Source organism: Calliphora vicina, chromosome 5 (genome assembly GCF_958450345.1).
Source record: "Calliphora vicina chromosome 5, idCalVici1.1, whole genome shotgun sequence".
In the NCBI taxonomy this organism is placed as follows: Eukaryota; Metazoa; Arthropoda; class Insecta; order Diptera; family Calliphoridae; genus Calliphora; species Calliphora vicina.
The window spans coordinates 66,089,572-66,100,316 of NC_088784.1; positions in this window are offsets into that span (position 1 = coordinate 66,089,572).

Sequence of the window (10,745 nt, forward strand, 5' to 3'; positions counted from 1 at the left end):
TCCTTGATTTACAATGTTTAACGGTGTCATGTAAACTTTTAAACATAACTCTGTTAACTCAACTGGTTTGTGTCTAGGGTTATAAATTTCGAAATTTAACTTCACACACATTATTAAATTAGTATATCTTTATCTATCTACTATTAATTTTTGCAATTATTATTATGAATTTTCAATTACGCAAGCAGTTTTGAGATGCTTTAATACTTCAAAATATCATGGACTACAAACAATTGTAAGGTGTATTTACTTTACGCAATAATTAAAATTTCTATAATAAACATTTTAAAATAATTTACGTAGTTGTTTTGTTATTTCCACATTTTTTCGCTAACGAAGTAGCGGGTTGCATGCTAGTAAAATATATTTCTGATAAAGAAGCTATATGGGACCGATCCTCACAAAGGGTAGTAGAAAGATTTGACTTCATATAAAACTTGTTTGTGTCCAATTTCATCATAATACAGCTATTTGCATGTGGGCAATTCCACGTCATCGTACGTGACATTTGTACGCCTATAGAGTGGAATATAATATGCAAAAATAGGAATATCTGAAAAATAATTTGGTGTTTATGTTCCATTCAGACGCTACTTTATTTTAAAAAAATAATACGAACTATCGAAAAATTATTGTCCAAAATATCGAGCGAAATAAGGGTATATCGTACGTGACACAAAACGTAAGTAATTTTGTGGAACATGTAGAAATATGCGAATCGTGAGAGGCGTTATGTTTTGTTTTAATTTCTTACACTAAACCAAATACTTTTCCTCTACAATCCGTCATATAAATAAAATTTAATATCGTACGTGACAGATTTTTCTCTTATAGTAAAACAATATACATATATTCTGTAAATATGTACATATATGTATACAAAAACTAAAAAAATAAATAGAAAATATATATTCGGTTTCAATAAACAATTTGATAATTGGAAAAAAAAACAATCAGAGCCAAATTCATTTCATACTGCCAGCTAATTGGGAGCATAGTTTTCGCTGCCATCTTAGCCTAAAACATACAAATTAAATAATGAAATGTACTCAGTTTAAACTATTATTTTGTCCTTAAAATGTTGTAATCCATATCCATATGGGGCATTTCAAGTCAAGTGAACCAACTTTTGAAATCGATGTCTTCCGATCGGGATGAAATTTGCACGAAGGTTAGTTATATTGGATAGTAATTCAGACACAATTTTTCAACAAGACCGGTCGAGAACTCTCTGAGTTAGAGGGTCATGCAAAAAAATAAAAGATTGTATATCTTGAGTTACAAAATATTTATTTTGATAGATATACCACTCGTATCCCACCAAGCGACCTAAAATATCTTAAAGGAATGGACCTAAGCTTTCTTTTGACTAAAATTTTTTTTTTAAAAAATGGGCTTATTTTGAAAAAAAATTCGAATTTGCAAAAAAAAAGTCAATAATTGTATGACTTGGGTTACAAAATTTTTATTTTGATAGATATCCCACTCACATCCAACTAAGCGTCAAAATAGGTCTTAAAGGAAAAGACTTAAGCTTTCTTTTGAACAAAAAAAAAATTAAAAAAGGGCCCATATTGGAAAAAAAATTAAAAAATTGTATGTCTTGCGTTATAAAACATTTATTTTGATAGATATCACACCCGCATCCCACTAGGGGGCTAAAAATGTCTTAAAGGAATGGACCTAAGCTTTTTTTGACTAAAAAAAATTTAAAAAAGGACCCATTTTGGAAAAAAATTCGAATTTGCAACAAAAAAAGTCAAAAATGGTAATTGTTGAGTTAAAAAATATTTATTTTGATAGATATCCCACTAACATCCCACTAAGCGACCAAATAGGTCTTAAAGGAAAATATCTAAGCTTTATTTTAAGAAAAAAAAGGGCCAATTTAAAAAAAAATCTAAAAAGTTTTTGATTTCGGAAAAAAAAAATATTAAAAATTTTTTATTTTTTTTTAAATATTTTTTTTCGAAAGATTGAAGAAAGAGCTATCTAAACCACATTTTGCATGAGAATGCATGAGAAAAATCACATGTTTGGTGAATCTAACTCCGAGAGTTCTTGACCGATCTTGTTGAATTGTGTCTGAAATACTATCCAATAGGTCTAACCTTAGTGCAAATTTTATCCCGAGCGGAAGACATCAATTTAAAAAGTTGGTTCACTTGACGTGAAATCCCCCATATATAAATGTCTTTGTAAGTTTTTTTTGTTGGTTTGTTTGAGCATCACGCCAAAACGGCTGAATCGATTTTACTGAAATTTGGAACGTAGATATATCGTTACTTGGAAGCCTCAATAGGTTATTTCTTTTTTCAATACTTGGACCAGAAATGGACAAACATGGAGAAATCCGGTACCTTTAGTTTTTACACAATAAATACTAAACGGCTGAACCGATTTGATTGCAATTTCGAACATAGATAGATCCTTACTAGGAAGCATCAAAAGGCTATAAACTTTTTAATAAGTTGGACCATAAATGGATAAAAAGGAGAAAATAGGAAAAAATACCTTTCGTTTTTAAACATTACATAGTTGTTTATAAGGAAAACAATTTTAATTTAGCTCACTATAGTCACAAAAATACGTACTTAGAAAGTAGATTTTCAAAAGTCTACCTTCAATGGGGTAAAAATGGGTAAAATTGGGAATTTTGTGTTTATCCAAACAGGAGGCTAAACCACTGGTTCGATCCCCTATTCAATTTTCGTATGTATTTAAAACGACCAATAGACTACTTTTTATTTTGAAATTTTAAGTGAGCGTTGCACCTCCCATATAAAGATAATAGTTGTTATCGAATATCTGGTGAACTATCATTGTAAAAGTCTCAAAACTTCGAAGTATGTAGTTTGGTACCATTGTGCACTACTTGTCTCAAAATGGGCGGGATTTTATAAATGGGCGTGGAACCACTCATACAAAATAAATAGTTATTTTCGAATATCTGCAGAACTATAATTGTGACAATATTTAAAGTTTATAAGTATCGATTTCTTATCACTCCATGAAGTTTAACCGAAAACGGGACGGATCGGAACAGTGGGTGTGACACCACCCATATAAAGTAAATAGTTATTTTCAAATATCTGGAGAAGTATAATTGTGGAAGTCTTAAAACTTTGTCCGAAAAGCACGCTTAGCATTTTACATGGGAGGTATTGAATTAGTGGGCGTGGCACCTCCCATATAATGTAAATTGTTTATTTCTTATATCTGAAATTGCAAAAGTATTTAAATTATTTCTTATCACTATGCGGATTTTGGCTGAAAATAGGAGGGATTGAATTAGTGGTTGTGGCACCTATCATACAAAGTAAATAGCTATTTACGAATATCTGGAGTACTATAATTGTGAAAGACTTCAAACTTCATATGCATCAATTTCTTATCACTGCATGAAGTTCAACGAAAAATTTTAGGGATCAGAACGGGGGGTGAGACACCTCCCATACAACGTAAATAGTTATTTCTAAATATTGAGAGAACTATAATTACGATATTTCTTAAACTTTGTCCGAATATATTTCTTATAATTTTACATAGACTGCCTGAAAATGGACGGGATTGAATTAGTGGGTGTGGCACCTATCATAAAAAGTAAATAGTTATCTACGAATATCTGCAGAACTATAATTGTGTATTTTCAAACTTTATACGAATCAATTTCTTATCTCTGCATACGGTTTAACCAAAAATGGGAGGGATCGGAATAGAGGATGAGTCATCTACCATACAAAGTAAATAGTTATGTCTAAACAACTCGAGGACCATAATTACAATATTCATCAAACTTTGTCCGAATAGCTCACTTACTATTTTACATAAACTAGCATAACCCGGTGCACTTCGCTACCCCTACCCTAGTAAAAAATTGAAAGGAAATACGAAAATAACACATATAAAATTTGAAAATCTCACAATTACAGTTCACTTGATATTCGAAATTAACTAACTAATTATGTATGGGAGATACCACTCCACTCCACTGCTCTGATCCCACCCATTTTTAAACCTTTTATGTAAATGTCAAGCTTTACTTTAACTTTCCTTTATAAGGGAGGTGGCATTTCTACTAAGCCGATTATGCTTAGCTAAACTTCGAACAGGGAACAGGAATAAATTCGTTTTTAGCTAACCTGCGTAGAATGGTAATAAATTGCTTGATACATAGTTTAAATTCTTTTACAACTTGCCTTTAAGTTCGTAATAGTAAAAGCTAACTTTAAGTAATAGAAACAGGTACCCTTAAAGTTAAATTTTACTATTACGAACTTAAAGGCAAGTTGTAATAATGGCCCTTAAAATTATAGTTCTCCAGATATTCAAAATTAATTATTTACTTTGTGCCACAACCACTAATGCAATCACGACCATTTTCAGCCAATCTGTGTAAAATGGTAAGAGAGCTATGCGGACAAAGTTTGAAGAACCTTTTAATTATTACTTTGTATGGGAGGTGACTCACCTCCTTATTTTGGGTGCTATGCCCTCTAATCTAATTCCGTCTATATTCAGTTAAACTCTGCACAGTAATAAGAAATTAATTTCCTAAAAGTTTAAACACTTTTACAGTTATAGTTCTGCATAGGACTTCTAAAGAACTGCCACGCCCACTATTTCAATCCCGAACAATTTCAGTGAAACTATGCAAAATTATAAAAGAGCCATTTAGTTTGAAGAAAATTGCAATTATAGTTCACAAAATATTTAGAAATAACTATTTACTTTGTATAGGAGGCGAGTCACCATTTTTTCCGGCCCGTCCCATTTTTGATTAAACTTGATGCAGTGATAAGTAATTGATTAGTATGAAGTTTGAAAACTGTCATAATTATAGTTCGCACATATTATAAAATAACTATTTACTTATGTACAATTACATATTTACACCCATATGCATAAACAGAAAGAAAATTTCCATTCAAAATTTGTTTTATAATCCTTTGACAAATTTAAAAATTGTTTATGCATATGGGAGTTAGAAAACAAACAAAAAAACACCTTCAAAATATAGCTTTTTAATTGACTTTGAATTACTAAAGTCGTCTTCTTTGTTTTCTATAACAACTCTCACTTAAAACAGAGCGAAATCAATACTGTTTAATTGTTTCTCTTATTTATTTACAACAACAACTTGGGCAAACACGCATTGCTTTGTTTACTTTTTAGCTTAATGTTCACATGTACACGTTTTTGCATATGTGTTAGTAACATATTTAAACTGAACCGATTTCAATAAAATATATATTCTGCACTTCTGTGAATAAATCCCTTTAAAATGGTATATTTCTTTCCCAAATTGAATGTATAATGTAATCGTAAAAGGGGTCTAAAGATATCGACTTGCCTATTAATATTATGAGATATCTGAAAATTTACGGAATTCGACCATTTTAAAGTAAATAATTAATTTCCTATATTTGGAGAACTGTAAGCGTAAAAGTATTTAAACATTGTATGAACTACTTAGTCAATTTTGAATATCTTGAAGAAAATTGTAATTTCGACAGAGGTAGCGAAGCGCACCGGGTTAAGCTAGTAAGCTCTAAATATATTCACATGTAACATTTTAGTGTTTTCTCCTATTCAAATCATCTTGAAAAAAGTTTCAAGGGTTTAGGTTTTCTCAGTCGTGGTTGTCATTCTCATGGAATTGCCCATATAGCTATTTTTGCCTATTCTTTAGAGATATTGCATATACAAGTTAAGCGAAATAATATTATTTATTTTTTTTTAATTTGCTAAAGTATTTCATCAATTTAACTCATTTCAAACCAATGAAAATTATTTCGAAAATTTCACAGAAATACTTTGATGGTCTGGCTTGTGATTATGTTTTCAATTTAACTTAATTTAATTTAGTATTTCAATGGAAAATTGAGTGTATATATGTATATATTTGTTATGATTTTTTTTGTTTGTTTTTTTTTTGTTGAATAGACAGGCTATTTGGGAAAAACAAATAAGAAAGTATAATTGGGCATATACGACCATATGTAACCCTGCACCAGTTGCTAGTAACTCATTTAATTTCTATGCCCACGAAGGCGGTCATTATTTTAAAATTTTTTGAAAAACCGAATGCTGTATTGCTCACTTAAAGTTTCGGGTCATAATAGCAATATTTAAAAAAAAAAAAAATTAAATATTTTAGTTTAACCTAGAAATATTGATCAGCATCAGCTCAAACTAATAATACCGCCCTCAACTTAATGGAAGAGGACACAAATAGATAGAGGAATGGAAGTAAGTAAGTAAATATTAACAAAGATAGCATCAACAATGTCAATGTCAACGACAGATAAATATGTAAAATAAATCTATGAGAACAAATAAAACAATTTTTTTAAACATTTTGTCTAGCAGCGGAAATATACAAAAGAATCACATTAAACAATCGTTAAAATGGAAAGAAGGTAAATAAATAAAACGCTAATCAATAAAATATATAGTAAAATATAGAATAGTTAAATATAATACATATTTTTCTGGTTAAAGATTGCAACAAATTTCTAAACATTTTTTATTTGTAGCACAAAAATACCGAAACATGGAAATAGTTAAATATTTTAATTAGAAATGCATAACTATTCAATTTGTTATTTGTTTTTATTTCTTCATTTAGTATTTATATAATTAAAATAAAACTTTAATTTAATATTTTCTATTATACATTGCTAACGTTCTAATTTTCCAATTATAATTTCAATCAATATCATATTTTCATCTTACTTGCTGGCGCAAAAGTAATTTTCATCATCTTATTATATTCATATCATTTTCAGTTTAATGAAAAATTCACAAACAAAAAAAAAACAATTTCAAAGAAAGATAAACAATCTTCTATATTTCAAAAGACTTTAACTTTGCTTTTGCATCTAATGTAGAAAAATAAACTTTTTATGTTAATTTTTATTTTCATTTTCATTTTATTTCATGTTCTGCTAAATTTTCATCTACGCATTTCATTTTTTGTCTGCTGCTGCTGCAAAATTAATAATAAAATTGATTATGAAAAATCAAAACTTTTCTGTTTTAAACGAACAGACATTTGTGTGTGTCCTTTTTATCATTTTCGCATTTAATAGCGTTTTAATTTGTTCTTTAATTAAGGTTCGAAGGAAATCAATAACAGTTTTTATTCACTTTTTTGGATTGTTCTCTGTCATCTAAAAACCAAATGCATAAAATATTGATCCAACTTGATTAAAGTTTAAAAGCACAGTGGTCTAGAAAAGTTTTTTTCTTAAGCCGACATAGCACCCCCTAGACATATCCAAACTTGGCCAATTTTTAAAAAAAATTTCGGTTTGAGTAAAAAATTCTAAAAAAGCAAAGCTCCGATCCACGAAAAGAGCTCCATAATTGTATAACATAATTACAAAGTTTTTACTATCACACGGTAACGTGACATTAGGTATTTTTCTAAAAAAACTCAGTTTTTGGAACACATTTTCCCCGTTTTAGGAATTTCAGTATTAAAAAAAAAAAATTCCAAAATTATAAATCCATTTGTTATGATATCTTTAACTGTTAAAATTTTACATTAATTACATTTTTTTGGAGTTTTTGAGGTAGGTTACCTAACCTACTGATAGGTGGATGTATAGTATACTACATCAAATCCGAAGAAATACCGCTAGGCCACTATCGGGCGTGTTGTGCGCTCCTTTTAATGGAAAATGTTTGTTTTTGAAATTTGATGTTCAGAAACTCAGTTTCCTGGACGAAATTCCTAAGAATTTTCCAATCAATATTCGGGAGGGATGTTATATCCGGAATAATGTCGCTCCAAAGATATTTGGATCTAATTTTGACGAAAGCCTGGCAATGACAAAGAAAGTGCTCAAGAGTTTCACTGTCCTCTCCACATGCTCTACATTCGTCTGAATCCGCAAGTCCAATTTTATATAGTTGTGCCCGTAATCCTGTGTGTCCACTTATAATACGTACCATCATACTAACCTCGGACCTGCTCATTCCGAGGAGGCTTCTCGTCCTGCTCTTGTTAGGGTCACCCCATAGGATTTTTGTGGATCTACCCACAGTTTCATTATTCCAAGCGGCCTTATAGGATTCACTTGCCCATATTTTTAATTCAGCCCTACATAGTGGGCTGGAAATAAATCTGGCATTTCTAAACGGCTGGTCCGATCGGGATAAAATTAGAAATAGGCATAGCCAAGGAGTATTCGAGTTTAAGTTATTACAATGGGCCTTACAAATGCTCCAGGGGCGGCGCTATGGGGGCTCAAATTAAGGTACCTTCGACATGTAAAATTTTTAAACACGTGCCATTTTTTTTGTTTCCCATCCGATTTCAAAGAATTTTATATTTTTGGAAAGCGCTCTAGATCTTGAAAAAACATGCTTGCGTGTGCTATTTATCTCTTATAATTTCCTAGTTATAGGCATTTCAAAATTGAAATTTTAAAATTTAGCCATACCTTGGTCCGATTTCTTAAAAATATAGGGCGAACTTTTGGCCCGATTGGACTCGAATTTTTTTTGTTAGTTAGACAACTACAACAAAATACAAAGGATTTCAGAGCAATATCAATTACGAATCCAAAAATAACCGATTTTCAATTTAAAAATTCAAAAAATAGTATATTTTTGCTGTTTTTTGGACAAAAAGGTGACTTAACTCTTTTTTTATTAAAAAACAACTTTCTTTAAGAACATATAACAATTTTATATTTTTCTATAAAGTTTCTTTACGGAGAACATTTTGGTATAAAAAACATGTCCTATTTTTCGAACATGTCGGCCCTACGCCATTTGGAAATTGACCTATTTTTTTTATCAAAATTTCAACTTTGGGCCACATGTTCTAAAATCCCAAAGCTGCGTTCAGAAAATGGAAAGCAGTTTTGAAAACCCTGATGTGTTCCCTATTTATCCCTAAAGTATTTTCCCAGCCCCAAAGGAAGTGTGGACCGTATAGGCAAAATTGTAAAAAATACCATTTTTGTTATTTTCGCTCCAATTTTTAGGAATTGCGGGATTCCCTCTGACCTTTTGACAAGTTTTTTTACACCATGTTATTTAGAATGAGAAACGTAAAAACCGCTGAAAATTTCATTGAGTTTCGTTAATAAATAAAGATTTTATTACATATTACATATTCATTGAGTTTCTAAAACTAAAATTTATATCAAAATTTTAATAGGATTGCAAATATTAGGAACAATTTGATCCACATTTATTTAGAGCTATATTTTTTTGTTTAGATAAGTTAATTTTTGGTCTTACAAAAAAAATGTCAAGTCAATATCTCAATTAGATTCAAAAATATGCACTTTAAAACTCCGTCCTTCAAAAATATTGCAAGGTAGGGCCCGTTTTAATAACTTAAACTCGAATACTCCTTGGCTACGCCCATTTCAAATTTTATCCTGATCGGACCAGCCGTTTAGAAATGCCAGTTTTATTTCCAAAAAATTTCGATTCTGCCCAACTGTGCCCTAGTGCGTCGAACGGTTTTGCGTTCGTCAGGTTAACTACCTCGAGTTGCCTTCCCTTAAAATCAAGTACATTAGCTCTTTCGCTGCCGATTATTCCCCAGTGGCTTGGTACCCATATGATACAAAGCTTACCTCTTGGATAATATACGGCCAAAGCTCTCTTACAGTCCAATACGGTCTTAGATTTAACCTTATCATCTAATATCGCCCTAATTGCCTTCTGGCTGTCGGTAAATATGTTAACCCCTATAGGCGCCATATTTATTCGAATCCAATTTACACATTCCGTTATTGTACGGACTTCTGCCTGGAAGCTGGTGTTGTGATTAGGTAGACGGTAGTATATTTCTGTTTCTAGGTTTTCAATGTAGAACCCCAGGCCCGTTTTGTCCCCCAGTTTAGAGCCATCCGTATAGCAACGAATTCCTACGGGTATTTGCTCAAATGTTCCGTTTGACCATGATGTTGTATCTGGGATCAGTGTTTCAAAGTTCCCGATATATTCTGTGTCTGGTATGCAATCGGGCACGTCCGATGTTTGTGTATAGCCTTCCAATGTGTCCAGTGTACATTGATGACGTGTCATATAACCGCCTTTGGTCAGTTCTTCTAAAGTCAGTTCTTCTAAAGTTGAAAGTGCCGCCTCATATCTTATATATGTTTCAATGGGAGGAATATCTAGCAAAGTTTCCAGAGCCTTGGTTGCCGTAGTGCTCATAGCCCCACTTATACCCAAGCAGCATGTACGCTGAACTCCCTGTAGTGGTTTTATATTCCACTTTTTGTCCAAAGAAGTCCACCAGATTATTGAAGCATAAGCTAGAATTGGTCTAATCACGCTTTTAAAAAGCCAGTGTGTCATAGTAGGACTAAGGCCCCATTTCGTGCCTATGGTTTTCCTACATAGCGCCCTGCACCGATGTGTCTTGTTGATTCTATCGTCTATGTGGTGTCTCCATTTTAATTTCCGGTCAAGGATTACACCTAAGTACTTAACTCTGTCGATCACCGGTACCTTCTTGCCCAGGAAACAGGGTTCAATATACGTAGGAATTTTCGTCTTTCTTGTGAAAAGACAGATTTCAGTCTTCGTCGGGTTAAAATTCAGCCCTCTCGGTTGAGCCCAGCTTAAGGCCGTGTTCAGGGCCCTTCTACACAAGTGATTGGATTATTTTTGAGGTAAATGACGTCCCAAGATTTTATAAAATTAGGTAATTTTTTTAAGATATCAATTCTCAAGTCCTAACGTTTTCAACAATATTAAATACTTAT